At 40.2% G+C, this 15068-nt stretch overlaps 1 long non-coding RNA gene across 1 annotated transcript in view; it reads right to left on the bottom strand.

The window, feature by feature from the left end:
- Positions 1–3542, bottom strand: part of LOC124556629 — a 37364-nt gene extending 33822 nt beyond the window's left edge. Inside the window, exon 1 of the long non-coding RNA XR_006968632.1 lies at positions 2608–3542. This is a non-coding gene — a long non-coding RNA (uncharacterized LOC124556629). The remainder of the gene's footprint in view (positions 1–2607) is intronic.
- Between the last annotated feature and the right edge of the window lie 11526 nt (positions 3543–15068).

Here is a 15068-nt window from a genome sequence, read left to right as displayed (position 1 = left end):
CTGAATCGTTTTCCGGCCAAATGTTCTTTTAACCTAGGGAACACGTGATAGTCACTGGGCGCCAAGTCAGGACTATAGGGTGGGTAGGTGGGTGATTATGTTCCACTGAAACTGTTGCGGGAGAGCAACAGTTTGCTGAGTGATGTGTGGGCAAGCATTGTCATGGAGAATGTGTACGCCCTTGCACAACATTCCTCTTCTCTGGTTCTGAATTGCCTGTTTGAGTTTTTTCAGAGTCTCACAGTACCTGTCAGCGTTAATTGTGGTCCCAGCGATTCAGCTCCGATGACAAGGTGGTTCAAAGAGCACCAGGATGAGTACCGTACTCCTCTGGCTACTGAGCTCCCCGGATTTAAACACAACTGAGAATCTGTGAGACCACCTCAATCAGGCTATAAATGCCATGGATACTCCATCAAGCACAGCCTGGACATGGCACTGGAGTCGGCACAGTTCCACATCCCTGTCAGTACTTTCCAGAACAGTATTTACCCGGTCATTTTTCCTAGATTATTTACTATATCTCTACAGTCAGTTGATACAGATTAGGCAGAAAAATATCTCTACTTGCAGTTGGAGGTCTGTATATAACCACAATAGTGTGTTTCCTTTTTCCCTCTACAGTTTATCACAAAAAGTTCAGTGACACCTTCAACACATAAGAACTTACATATATGGTATAGTAATTACTACCACTTTTTGTAAATATTGAAACACCACCACAAGACTTGATTTCCCTACTGAAAGTTGAGCAGACATAATTGTTAATGGGTGCATAGTAAGAGTTTCCTTCAGGATACCAGTGCTCAGTAATAACTGAAACATCTGGATGATCAACACATGCTATGGTATCCAAATCATTGTGATTATTTCTTAGGATTGTAAAATTTTGGTGGGTAATCTCGAAACTGTATTCATATTGGTGGATCATATCTATAGATTTAAATCCTGTTCTAACTCTGACTGAGCTAAGCGGTGCAGTGGTTAGCACACTGGACTTCCATTCAGGAGGATGACAGTTCAAACCCACATCCGGTCATCCTGATTTAGGTTTTCCGTGATTTCCCTAAATCAATTAGGACAAATAATGGGAGGGTTCCTTTGAGAAGGAATGGTCAACTTCCTTTCCTAATCCAATGGGAATGATGACCTCGCTGGTTGCTCCCCTCCACTATCTCAATCAACCATCCATCTAACTCTGAACACAATAAGAAAAATGGTTATGAGAAACCAGAAACTATTTATTTGGCCCTGGTACAACAGCATAACAGACAGCTCAATACGTAGTAGTAGTAACAACAACAACAACAATCTGGCAAGAGTTAAAGACTTATCAGCCACTGTGAAAATACCTCTGGTCAACAGGAGTGGGAGGTACAATGCCACAAAAGTGAAGGAGCAACTACTTATCTCGTCAAAAAGCCACACACAATGGAAGGCTAATATAGAAATGAACATGAACTGAGTGGACGAATTCATCACCACCATAGACCACAGACAACTAAAACAAAACGTGACACACAATCACAGCAATACACTTACTATGTACTTCCTTGCATAAAATGTCACATGTCAAAAACAGTTTCAGGACAAAATAACACCACAATGCATTGCTTGCTGCACTGTCTAACAGTATATCTCTACAATTGTTAAAAAAGTGAAATACAGTAATTTAACACATTTAATATATTTTGATTAATTTGGTAATGAGAAGTACTGGTGGAATGTAAATAATTTATGGAGTAAAAGTTACAACCCTTTTTGTTTGTGTTTATGTTGGGATTGGGTTGGAATATGACGTTATAGATTTACCAGTATACGCACTAGTTGGGTGTCCTCTATGAACTGAAAGATGTATCACTGTTTTATTTTACCCCACCTCAGTAGGCCTACATGGAGAACAAATTGGCAAAAGAAGTATAATGCAGTGAAGTGCCCTAAATGCATTTTGCACAATACAAAAGATGTATCTTTTGAAAGGTGAAGAACTTAAAATGTGAATAAGGTCTTCTGAGAAGCTACTGAATGATAGGAAGTTCAGTAGATGATGTAAGGCATATCTATTATTGAAGCTTTATTAATATTTAACCTGTTCTCACAAAATACATTACCACAACATAGTCAAGTGGCCTACAAGGCAGCAATAAGGTAGTCATTTCAAACTGTCTTCTCAGACTTTTCCTATTGGTAATAGATTAGAACTACTCATATCACCAAGAACATGGCATTAGCAACACAATGGATAACTTACAATCAAGATCCACCTCCTAAATTTCCCATTTGAGAAATCCATAATACGGAACACCAATCAATATGATAAATATCACTTGGCTATGCTTTCACCTGCAAATTAACTAAAACTTATGTACAATTCCTGGTCCAAATATGCAAACATTATACTATGCAAACACAAACTCAGAAATGCCATTTCTATGAGTAATGCAAAACACTGCTTTGACCTACAGCTGATTCCAGACAGCAAGTCAACTAAATTTAATAGCCTTAAAATTATAGAAACTTTCACAACAAATTTCAAGTGTATCTGTATAATTACTGCTGCAGGAACAACAAGCAACACATCTATTCTACAGTTGAGCTGAAACTCACCAGCAATGAACTCCTTTTAATATCTGGTTAGGTGCACAGAAACAATATTCATTCCGTTTGTGGCTAAAATGTGTCTTGAAATAAACAATAGTAAAATTCCTCTTTTTATTTTGGCTGATGTTCATGGCAGCAGTGCGTTGTTACTTTCTTGCGACTTCAGCAGCCTCTCGCCATTTGATTGAGACTTGAATATCGGAGATCTATGACACATATATGTGGTTTTCGTGCCACCTATCGCAGGCTAGGCACACCCATAAGTTACAATGCTACTTCTGTCTTCTCTTCCTTGGCTTTCTATTTCACAAAGTCAGAAACATCCAATGCAAAAACAGATTGTACTGTTCACAAGCCTGCATTCTGTCACTTTAATTCATAACTACCTGTAAAACTGACAGTAAAAAAATCCCAACTACGGTCATTCTTATAAGTCTGAACATGCAAAAGTTCTGGATGCATGAACATGTTTGCTGAAAGCAATTTGAGCAGTAGGACTACAGTTACTACACAACTTTGGGCCAAAAAAATTTTGTATTAACCGTCGTGGGTTACGACGATTGAAACTTCAAGGTCGAAGTCAGTTCTTCTGAAAATAGACCGCTAACACAAACAATCGATAAAGATACACTGAAAGAAATTTTGTAGCGTAATATAGCATCAGAATACTATAGGCACAAAGTACGAAATTCGGCAGAATTTTTCTAGATCGGTATTGCACTTTCAGGCACTGTAACACAAGTTACCGAGAAAAAAAGACGTCTCTATACTCTGTTCATCTTACTAATGTACTTGATGTAAACATACACAAACACGATGATTGGTCAAAAGTCGTTACACACATACACTGGTGTTGTTACGCTTTTGGAAGTAGATCCTACTTGTGTATGAGATACGTTGTTACCTAGTTACGTTAAATGAAACAGTAAGATACTCAAATGTATTAACAGCCATCATTGTATTTGGTAATCACACTTTCACTAGGTAGCTTTTATTTAAAAAATCGTGTACACTCACAGCATCTGCACTATTCTGCTGTGATAGTCGCGCTGTTAATGGCTGAGACTGCTTACTGTTCCGCAGTGAAACACGCTTGTGGAACACGGTCAAAAAGTGCCGAGAAATAGGTTTTTCTTAATGTTATTAATGAATTTACAGAGTAATAGGGTTTGAATTTTTTCGAGGGACTGTATTACATAAAATTGAGACGCAAAAAATGGTTCAAATGGCTCTGAGCACTATGGGACTTAACTTTTGAGGTCATCAGTCCCCTAGAACTTAGAACTACTTAAACCTAACTAACCCAAGGACATCACACACATCCATGCCCGAGGCAGGATTCGAACCTGCGACCGTAGCGGTCGCGCGGTTCCAGACTGAAGCGCCTAGAACCGCTCGGCCACCCGGCCGGCATTGAGACGCAAATTCATCACGTACGTAAAGCGGTATAAGTAGCTTAGCAGACTGCAAATTTGGTGCAATTCGTGATTTGCTGATTCAACTTTCGTCTGAGTCATTTTTTTCCTTGTTCAATTTGGAATACCTATATCTCGTAATTGTAAAATTCATCATAATTTTTATGAATAGTTTGTGTCTTCCTATTTTTAATTACATAGCGCACGCGAAATTCCTGTTTTCATTTCAAATATAAATTCTTAATTAGCGATGTTTTATGAAAGACTGTTAATAAAGGTTGCTTAAATTAAGAAAACATAACAATTTAATTTTTAAGGCAAAAATGAAAATCCAAATACTCTTTTTTGGACTATGTCCAGTGTTTTATACCACAGAGGCAGATAAGTGTCGTAGAAACATGAAGAACAATCATTTTCACAGCATCGAGCATACCGCACAGATTTTTACATTTGCCACTGTACCATTACAATATGTACCTAACAGAGCCAAGTTAAGGGATTTGGTCCGAGAAATAACAAGACTCTTAAGCTGCCAGACGTACTGGAACTAAAGCAAGCAGCTTTCTCACATGTCACTGCTTATCGCTGGCGGGAAACACAATGACACGTCATAAAAGGAGAAAATTGGCGCCTGGTTTGCTTCGTTGATTCTGTTGTTGATTGACTCGTTATCAACGTAGCAGATGACTTCCAGAACAGAAGCGTATTTCTCGAATACGGTTAAGGTAGGAGCTAAGAGATTACCTGACGACTGACAGTAATTAATACCTTCATTGGCTTTAGTATTCAACAGTACGGTGAAATCCCTGCAGTGCGCTTTTGCATCACTGACAGAAAAATTACGCTGGGTTTAAGTTAGGAATTTTCATCAATCTTATTTGTAATTAGAATATTATGTAAGGTGAGAACGGGAGCATTTTATGCTTTCTGTGTGGTCAGCTAAGAAGCGCGCGAAGTGCTGAGTTTTGGCCAATATTATTTCATTCTTTTTAATAATTAAATGACATTCGAAGCTATATCGTTTCTTTGCTCGTCTCTTTTTATGTCTGAACTGCAACTGCTCACACCGTTGCAGGTTAGTTGGACCGCTGTCTGGCCAGTGCTATCAAAATTTAATGCGCCGGTAAAGCTGTTCCGCGTTATCGCTCAGTCTGTGTGTGTGTAGGACAGCATACAACGTATCGTTCTGCTCTTACTAGACTGTACTCACTACTCAGTACTGCTTATAGCTTGGCTTCCGCTCCACGTGAAACGAAATCCAATGACACTCGAGCAAACGCGGAAGAATACATGGCGTAATGATTACATCAGGTTTATTCTTATTATGAACGAAGTGTAGCATAGATCTATAATGCGCCATAGCATTGAAACTGCATATTTGCGAAATAAGCAAGTATAGATACGAAATCCATGAAATAACACCGCGATAGCTTCGGAAACCGAGATTGCGCTATGCGATGTGCTTTTGTAACACAAACTGGTCATAAGACACGTGATTTCTTTTGCCAATCAGAACACAGAATGAGAGCCCATTACACGTTATGTAATCAGCCAATCGTATTATGGTCATACGATTTTCAATGCGCGAACACCAAAACGACGGGAAAATGTTAAGCATGAAACACAAATAAAGTAGATATTTGAAAGTAATGTACAGAACCAAGAAAAGCGATGCTGTAACACACCTATAATGCTGAGGAAATTGAAGGCGCCAGTTTCCCCGAAAGGCACGGAATAGCAGTCGGTAGTCGTGCTTGCAACATTCTTCGAAGGAATTATTGCATCACAGGTATGCCGGGCGGGTAAAGTTTACCCGCTCGAACAAAAAAATACTTCTTTCTGGCGATGTCCTCCACAGCACATATACTTAGCTAGGTAATCCGCGAAATGTTTGGCCTTTCTGTCATATGATGGGACGGCACCTGTGATGTCCAGCCACATTCTCTCCACGTTCTGTGCGTGAACGGAACGATCCTTCACATCTACAAAGTTCAGATTATAGTTCACATTAAGGCGCTGAAAACCTTCAATACCAAGAGTGTGGTATAAACTGAAGCAGTGATTAAAGATCGTCGTATCGGGGAGGATCTTTTCTATTATTGCTCTGAACAATACTTCCTTGGTTCGAAATTCAATGGGCTCAAGTAACAATTTTTTTGATCCTCACTGAATTCCGTCGAACACTCTGTTTGTTACGATTCCATGGCCAGTTTTGAATTTCCGTGTCTCAAATTGCGCTTCGTCAATTCATAATCAAACTGTTGTATTCTAACCTAACCTAGACCTCTGGCAACACTACAAGTAAGTCTGTCACCATAACCAGTTTTTTTGCGTTCACATTTGTTGGTTTCGCCGACTTACAACCAAATTGTTGCATTCCAACCTAATCTAGACCTATAGCTACACCACAGATTACTTTGCCACCGCAACCAGATTTTTTCTGCTAGTTCAAGCTGTGCACTTATGTCCCAGCCCAAGAACACCATAAGAAAACCACGAGATATTCGGAAAATACAGCCGCAAACAGCTTAACCACACTCCTGGAAATTGTGACCTCTTTGAAGAACAACAGCCATTTATTTGTAACAGCAGAGAATGTAAAAGGCGTTGCTTTACTCCCAGCAATTTAACCCTAGATTCATAAACCCTCCTAAACTTTACGATTGCAGCTGGTGTAATCTGTGGTTCCCATCAACATTTTGAGCAGTAAAATTGTCAACATAGGATGTCGAACAGGACATTTTGTACTTATTTTATATGTGACATATAGCAGGAGATATCATAATTGTAATTAACTAGTGCATAAAAGTAGTAGGGCACAACTAGTTGTAGCACAATTTGTTAGTGCGCACTGCATACATTCAGGGGCAAACCTGATTGATTTATGACCCCTCTCCCCTCCTGTTAACCTATTATTCTGTTAATTGATTTATGATCCCATGAGAGTTGATTTATGACTCCCTGGGGATAATCTGTCCTCCTCAGACTGCAGCTGGACTTGGCCCACTGGAGAGAGCTGCCTGGTCATGGAGGGTGTCCAGTATGACCAGACTGATTGGAATTTGGATGTTATCAATTCATCCAATGCCAACACTTGCCATATTGAATCTTCTCAAATTTTCATGTAAAAATCGGAGAAATCTTGCAACACACACGATCACGAAGGCTGTCCAAGACAACTGAGTATTAATCCACTGTTCACCCAACCAGAGGGTGCCACAGCCAGGACTTGTTCCCACAGCTGCAGGCAACAACCAACTAGCTGGCTAGCTGGAACGTTTCTTTGTTCCTGTCACTCACAACACCCTTAAGCTAGAAATGTCAATTCACACTGGTCACCAGCTACCTCTGTCATGCACCCGTGTGCCAAGCGGAATTGTCCTAGAAAACCAGCCACATATTTATCAGTGTAATTACAGTTAAATATTATGTTTGTAGCCCTAATATGGTGATATTCGACAGTGAGTGAAGTATTGGAAATACCTCCTGCTGACGACTGTGGCTCTGGGACGAATTTCATGTTGAAATATCAGTGTCTACATGCTCCTTGTGACTGGACATAATTTTCCTTATAAAATCTTTTACCCCCCCTCCCCCACCCCTCACAGCTATCAATGCACTGAAATCACAATTTTCCACTTCAAATCCATACCTTCCTTACGACTGGACAGAGTCATTTTCTTTGCTCATGTCGATATGCTGAGCTCAGTAACTTTACATCCCAACGTATACTTTACATGTGGGGAACTCCAGACCATACTCAGAACCTACCAGTGGTGAATCCACCTTCAGACACCGCCCTGGACTTATAGCAAGTGGATTGACCTTCGAACCCTATTCTGGCCATAACACATGATGGATCCACCCTTGACCTTTCTCCCTGATGTAACGCATGGTGGATCCACCTACTAGCTGTATCCTGATCCTATCTCAAACATGCACTGTGCCATGGGGATCCCCACGTGAAACTAATACAGGCACACTCACATACAGAAAAATGAAGCATTTGCGGTGGGTGTTCTACATATACATCTACATCTACATCCATAATCCGCAAGCCACCTGACGGTGTGTGGCGGAGGGTACCTTGAGTACCTCTATCGGTTCTCCCTTCTATTCCAGTCTCGTATTGTTCGTGGAAAGGATTGTTGGTATGCTTCTGTGTGGGCTCCAATCTCTCTGATTTTATCCTCGTGGTCTCTTCACGAGATATACGTAGGAGGGAGCAATATACTGCTTGACTCTTCAGTGAAGGTATGTTCTCGAAACTTTAACAAAAGCCCATACCGAGCTACTGAGTGTGTCTCCTGCAGAGTTAACTGCACTACATTTACAAGCAATTGTAGAGCATGTGGCGAGATGTTATGTCATGATTGCATGGGTAGAAGTGACACAAAATCGATAAAATTACAAAAATTAATGGAAAATACGTATAAATTGAGGGAAAATACTCAAAAAATGTGGAGAAATTGAGAGGGAATGAGAGAGTACTTGCATGTCTTCTGCTTGGTCCAGGAAAATTCTTGTACATGGGAAACAGTATGTGACAATAAGAAGAATAGGAGAAGAAGCTGACATGGAAGCACCGTTAACCAGAGAAGCAGTTATTTCCCAGGGACAGTCATAAGGCGGCTGGAATAGATTTTTTAACGTGAATGATCACCAAATGTAGAGTAATAAATTTATATTTGTTGGATCACAAGCCCAGATGTGCCCTCAAAATTATCATCAACCATCTTATAGATTTTTACGAAGTGTCCTTAGCTAAAGGGCGTTGTATTGCCAGCTGGGGGACTGCAATATACAACTACAGAATGGAACGTCTGCTCGACCCTGTGCAAAACTATTTAGCAGTTTTAAACCCTAACAAACAGTATCTACAATGTGCTTCTCTGTACCTTCTGCCAGTCACAACCATGCAGTGTCAGCTGACAAAAACTAGACATAACATTTGCTGCACAGCTTTTAACTACGTTCAGCTGTATGTCTATCGAGGTAATAGGGATACATGCAAGTTGACTGCTGCCTTTGATGCTTCCTTGTAAGGGGGAACCATCTGCCTCTAAACTGACATTGATCTGCTTTGAAGGATGATAGAAAGTAGTTGGCATGATCAGTTCAGAGGGGTTGTAACGAGGCATGATTTAATGGTAGACTGATGACACACTCTAGAGAGAGAAGGGAGGGACCTACCGAGGGAGGGGAGGCCTGAGAGATGGGAAAAGAGGGAAGAGGAGGGGGCAGTGGGAGAGGGGGGCTGGAGGGGGTGGGATGAAAAGAAAGGGGGTCAGAGGAGCACAAAGGGGCAAGAGACAGGCAGGGTGGGAAAGGGAGAGGGAAGGAAAGTCAGGAGGGAGTGCATAGATGTAGAAGGGGTACACTGGAAAGGGAGAGGGTATAGAGGGGAGGAAAAAATCGCTCAGGGGAAGGGAAAAGGAGGGGAGAGGGAGACCTGAGAAGGGGGAGGGGGAAGATGGGGTTAGAGTTGGTAACAGGGGTAACTATCAGGGCAAAGTTCATCATCTGGGTGGGGTAGGCACTGGAAGGTACGTTGGTAAAGGAGATGGAGGGCATGGACATGGAGAGAGGGCAGGTCACAATGGTAAAAGCACGGCGACAGGCTGGGGATAAAGAGGATAGTTGACGCCGGAGGTAGGCGGGATTCAGTCTCCAGATGATGTACAGGGTGCAGATGTGTTTGAGGAAAAGGAGATATGGATAGGGGATGAGGTCATAGGGGATCTGTGTGGGGGATGGGAGGCCGATATGGTTCAAATGGTTCAAAAGGCTCTGAGCACTATGGGACTGAACATCTGAGGTCATCAGTCCACAGCAGATATGGAAAGCAAGGTGGACTGCATGGCGTTCAAGGATTTGGAGGGCTTTATAGACTCTGGGTGGGGCGGAAATCCAAGCGATGCTGACATAACAAAGGAGGGGATGGACCAAGGATTTTTAGGTGTGAAGGATGGTGGAAGGAGCAAGTCCTCATCCAGCCAGACAGGAGTTTCAGGAAGCAGAGTCTATTGTGGGCTTTGTATTGGATCGTAAGTAGATGGAGGTCTAGGTGAGGTGTCAGTCAAAGGTGAGATCAAGGTATATCAGAGTAGGAGTGAGGTTGATAGGACGACCATAAGTGGTAAGGTAAAAATCCTGGAGCCAGAAGGAGGCGGTGGTGCGACCCATGATGATTGCCTGGCTCTTGGAAGGGCTGATGCGAAGGAGCCACTGGTAACACCAGGCAGTGAACTAGTCAAGGTGTGTTTGAAGGGTACGTTGGGACCATTGAAGGGTGGGATAGAGGGTCAGGAAGGCAGTGTCATCAGCATAATGGAGGAGATGAACAGGTGGGGGAGGATTGGGCATATGTGCAGTATACAGGGATTGGTTTTGTTCCTGTTGACACTATTGGTAGGGGGGGGCTTTACTTCTCATGGCCTGCATCTAAATAGAATAGGGAAGGATATACTAGCTAGGTTGATAGCAAATCCCTTAAGGGGGGACACTGCAACTCTTGGAAGTAGTTCTTTTTTAGGTTAAGCTCATTATCAACACATTCAATATTGAAACAAGATGTATCAGAAAATGTTAAGCATAATACTTGTGAAGACAAAAAGTATCAGTAAATTTACTACATCAAAATATCAGAAGTTTAAAAAACAAAGTTAATGAATTTCAGATCTGTTTAGATGAGTTACAGTCTATAAATCCTGTTGGTATTATTCGTATTTCTGAACGTCATTTAGGTAGTGAAACTGAAATGCTTAATCAGGAAGGGTATACCTTAGCTTCAAAGTATTGTAGAAAAGAGATGGAGAAAGGAGGAGATGCCACTTACATTAGAAAGGGTCACATTTATAAAAACATTGACATTTGAAGCATGTGCCACACAAGTAGAAACACACAAAAGAAAAATAATTATAGTCACAATATACAGGGCCCCAACTGGTAATTTTCAGCTATTCATTAAACAGCTTGATGCAGTATTAAATTTCTTAACTTCTAAAAATAATGAACTCACACTAAGTGGAGATTTTAATTTAAATTTTCTGGAGGATAGTTACTCAAGATCCATACTAGAGTCTCTTACCACTTCTTATAATCTAATTCCCTTAGTACAGTTCCCAACCAGGGTTATGGGTACCGCAGCACTGCTATCGATAACATTTTCGTAGATACTACCACACTAGCAAATCATAGTATAAATCCAGTATTTAATATCCTTTCAGATCATGATACCCAGTTGCTTACATTTAATATAGTGGGGTCTGATTCAACTAATAACAGGAAGTGGGAAACTATATGAATAATAAATGAAACAGGAATTGAAGTTATAAAAAACTGTTTGAGAAATATAGACTCAAAAGATGTATACAATTCAACTGGGATAAATGAAAAATGTAACTGTTTCTCTAATACTGTCATAGGTCACACTGAAAGCTGCTGCCCTAAGAAAGTAATCAAAGCAAATAGATTAAATGTTTCAAAACCTTGGATTACAAATGGAATAAAAGTATCTTGCAAAACAAAAAGAAGACTGTACTTAATGTCAAGGGAAAACGATGACTACAGAGCTAAATCACATTACAAATTATATTGTAAAATTCTAGACAAAGTAATCAGAACCTCAAAATGTAATTATTTTCAAGAAAAAATAAATACTTCTAATAACATGATAAAAACTATATGGAAGATAGTAAAAAGTGAATCAGGCAAATAAGGAAATTATGTTAAATGTAAATAATGAGTTGATTAGAGATACCCCCAAAATTGCAGACACTTTCAACAACTTTCTCCTTTCAGTAGCAGACAACTTAGGTTTGCATAGCTCCTCAGAAGACAGCTTAAAATATTTAAAAAATGCACTTCTGCAGAAATTTGACAAAATTAAACTATACCCTAAATCACCGAACGAGATTTCTAATATTATTAACTCTCTTAAAAACAAATGTTCCAGTGGTTATGATGAAATCAGCACTACCATAATTAAATGTTGCTCCTCAGAACTTTGTGACATACAGAGTTACTTATGTAATGAATCATTCCAAAGTAGTACTTTTCCAGACAGGCTTAAATTTGCTATTGTCAAACCATTACACAAAAAAAGGAGACAAATCATCAGTGGAAAACTTCTGTCCCATTTCATTATTGGCAATATTTTCAAAAGTGTTTGATAGGGTTATGTACAATAGACTTTATAAACACTTAGTACAGAAAAATATTCTCATTTGCAGTCAGTTTGGATTTCGGAATGGATTGTCAAGTGATCAAGCTATATTCACTTTGATATATTAGAATATATTAGAATTAATAAATCAAAAGTTATTACCACTTGGAATATTCTGTGATCCAGCTAAAGCTTTTGATTGTGTTAAGCATGATATCCTTATACAAAAGTTAAAATATTATGGGATGACAGGAGTAGCAGGCTTGTGGTTCTCATCCTATCTTTTTAATAGAAAACAGTGAGTGTCTGTATCAGGCTTACCACATAACAATAATCATTCAAAATATGAAACCATCATACATGGGGTGCTCCAGGGCTCTATTTTAGGTCCCTTGTTGCTCCTATCATATATTAATGACCTTCCATATGCAGTCTCACAAAATGCATTTTTTTCTTATTTGCAGATAATACAAGTATTGGTATAAAACACAGTACCTGTGATCTCACTGAGCAGTCAGCTAATGAAAAATTTGTATGTATCAATGGATGGTTCACAGCAAATGGATTGTCACTCCGTTTTGACAAGACCCAGTACATACAGTTTAGTACCTCACAAAGAATACCTGACCCTGTAAGTATAATATATTCAAACAATGAAATAAAAACTGCAGATAGTGTTAAATTTTTAGGGCTACAAATTGACCACAACCTAAACTGGAAAACTCACACTTTAGACTTAATGAAACGCCTTAGCTCAGCTACATTTGCAGTACGCATGATAGCAGAAATAGGTGATTTAAAAATGAAGAAGTTAGTTTATTCAGCCTCCTTCCATTCACTAATGAGTTATGGAATCATCTTTTGGGGAAACTCCTCTCACAAAGAGAACATTTTCAAAATTCAGAAACGATTCATTAGAATTATATCTGGTGTCAGTCCTAGATCATCATGCAGAGACCTCATTAAGAAACTTGGTATTCTAACAAATACTTCTCAGTACATAAACTCACTGATGTCCTTTGTCATTTCCAACAGTTCTCTTTTTACAGATAATAGAGCAAAACATGATTATAATACCAGAACCAAAAAAAAAAAAAATCTGTACAAGGACTATAAAAGCTTAACATTAGTACAAAAAGGAGTCAAATACATGGGTACTCATATATTCAATAACTTACCAGAGCATATCAACTTGCAAGTGATAAAGATCGGTTTCTGAGTGAATTAAAGAACTTCCTGTTGGCCAACTCTTTCTACTCCATCGATGAATACCTTCACAAGGATTATAGCTCATAACTCTGTCTGCATTAGAATTGTACAATATCTATGTATCTGAAAAAAAAAAACTTTGATTCTTTCCACATCCCAGAGACTCCTCTCCAAGGGATCCATGGAAAACGATAAATGAAATGTAATGTAGAGGAGATACAGAAGAGGGGAAGGGTCGCAGCTTTGGCTCAAGCCCGCAGTGGGATAAAACATATGGTAGTTGGTATTGTGGATGGTGACATAGGAGGGACAATGGGAGAGAAAGGAAGCAACGAGACGGACGAAATTGATCGGAAAGGCGTAGATCTGGAGTTTAAAGAGGAGCCGAGAATACCATACATGGTCATAGGCATTCTGGAGGTCGAGGGAACCAAAGACTGCTGAATGAGAAAACTTTGTTTCTTATGTACCTGCAGACGTGGCTGTTATGTAATTCTGATGAGCTGTTAAGGATGAAGGGGAAAGATGCTATAAGTTCTTTATTGGCGTTTTCATTATTTCTCTTCAGTGGTGGAAATCCGACTTTTTGATTGGTGTTTGCATTACAGCTTGTGATTGGTGGAAAGTGGCAAATGGAAAGCCAAGCGGCAGTTGTGACGTGGCGTTGTTTTCCTGCTTTCAAGCGCAGCCAGTACTCTATATACCTGCAGCCGCCGCCGTGTCCCGCGCGCCTTTGTGTATTGCTTCACGTGAGTTGTCATCCCATAGTGCTGTTACTGCTAGCAGCCAAGACGATGGAAGTCGGTACCCGTCTTCTCAGTTCATGTTGGTGGATCGCTTGGCTATTTCTATTGCCTCTAATCTTCCTCCTGAAAGTAAGATGCTGTTTAGCCAGTACGCGAGCTTTACCAGACTCAATCTGTTTGCCGCACTCATCCTGGTGTTCTGTCACTTCAGACTTCGTGTGCTTCCTTAGCCGGATTTATCTTTTCGTGTTCATATATCCGTGTGCTGGTGGGTCACCCCATCTCGCCAGCATACACTAATCCACATTTGCATCTGATTTCATAAACTCCAGCAGCATGTAGTTTGTCAACTGCATCTTTCATTGTGCAAAAAACATCTTTTGTTCTGCGCTTGCTGCTTCGGAAAATCGGTTTGATGCCTGCTCGGCGGAGAGTCTGACTTACCCCTTCAGTCACACTTTGAATATATGGTAATAGAACGATGTTTTGTGCTTCCTTGTGCTCTCTTCTATTGCTTTCATTCTTTGTCGCCATAGTTTTATCTATTAGTTTCATCCCATAACCGAGGTTTTGAAGTTCATCTAATCCTGTGAGCCTTCTTGGTTAAAGTGTGCAGGGCGGATTTCTTCTGCGTAGGATGATGATGAGAGGAGGCATGTAGGTACTTGTCAGTACTAGTTGGCTTCCTATATACTCAATGGCCCAGTTTACCATCAGGCTTTCTGTAAACTTCCATGTCAAGAAAGGCAGCACCCCATTCTTTTCTGTCTCCTTAGTGAATTGGAGTCTGCTGTGCTAATGGTTGAGGTGTTGGCAGATCAGCAAAAAAACAATGTGTCAAACAGCTTATGAAAGAAAAACACGGGGACCCTATGTTGCGACTGATAGTCTATGGGTTATGGTCCTCCTACAGTACAGGCGGCGAAACTT

Source organism: Schistocerca americana, chromosome X (assembly GCF_021461395.2).
Source record: "Schistocerca americana isolate TAMUIC-IGC-003095 chromosome X, iqSchAmer2.1, whole genome shotgun sequence".
Classification (NCBI taxonomy): Eukaryota; Metazoa; Arthropoda; class Insecta; order Orthoptera; family Acrididae; genus Schistocerca; species Schistocerca americana.
This window is presented reverse-complemented; position numbering and strand designations above follow the sequence as displayed.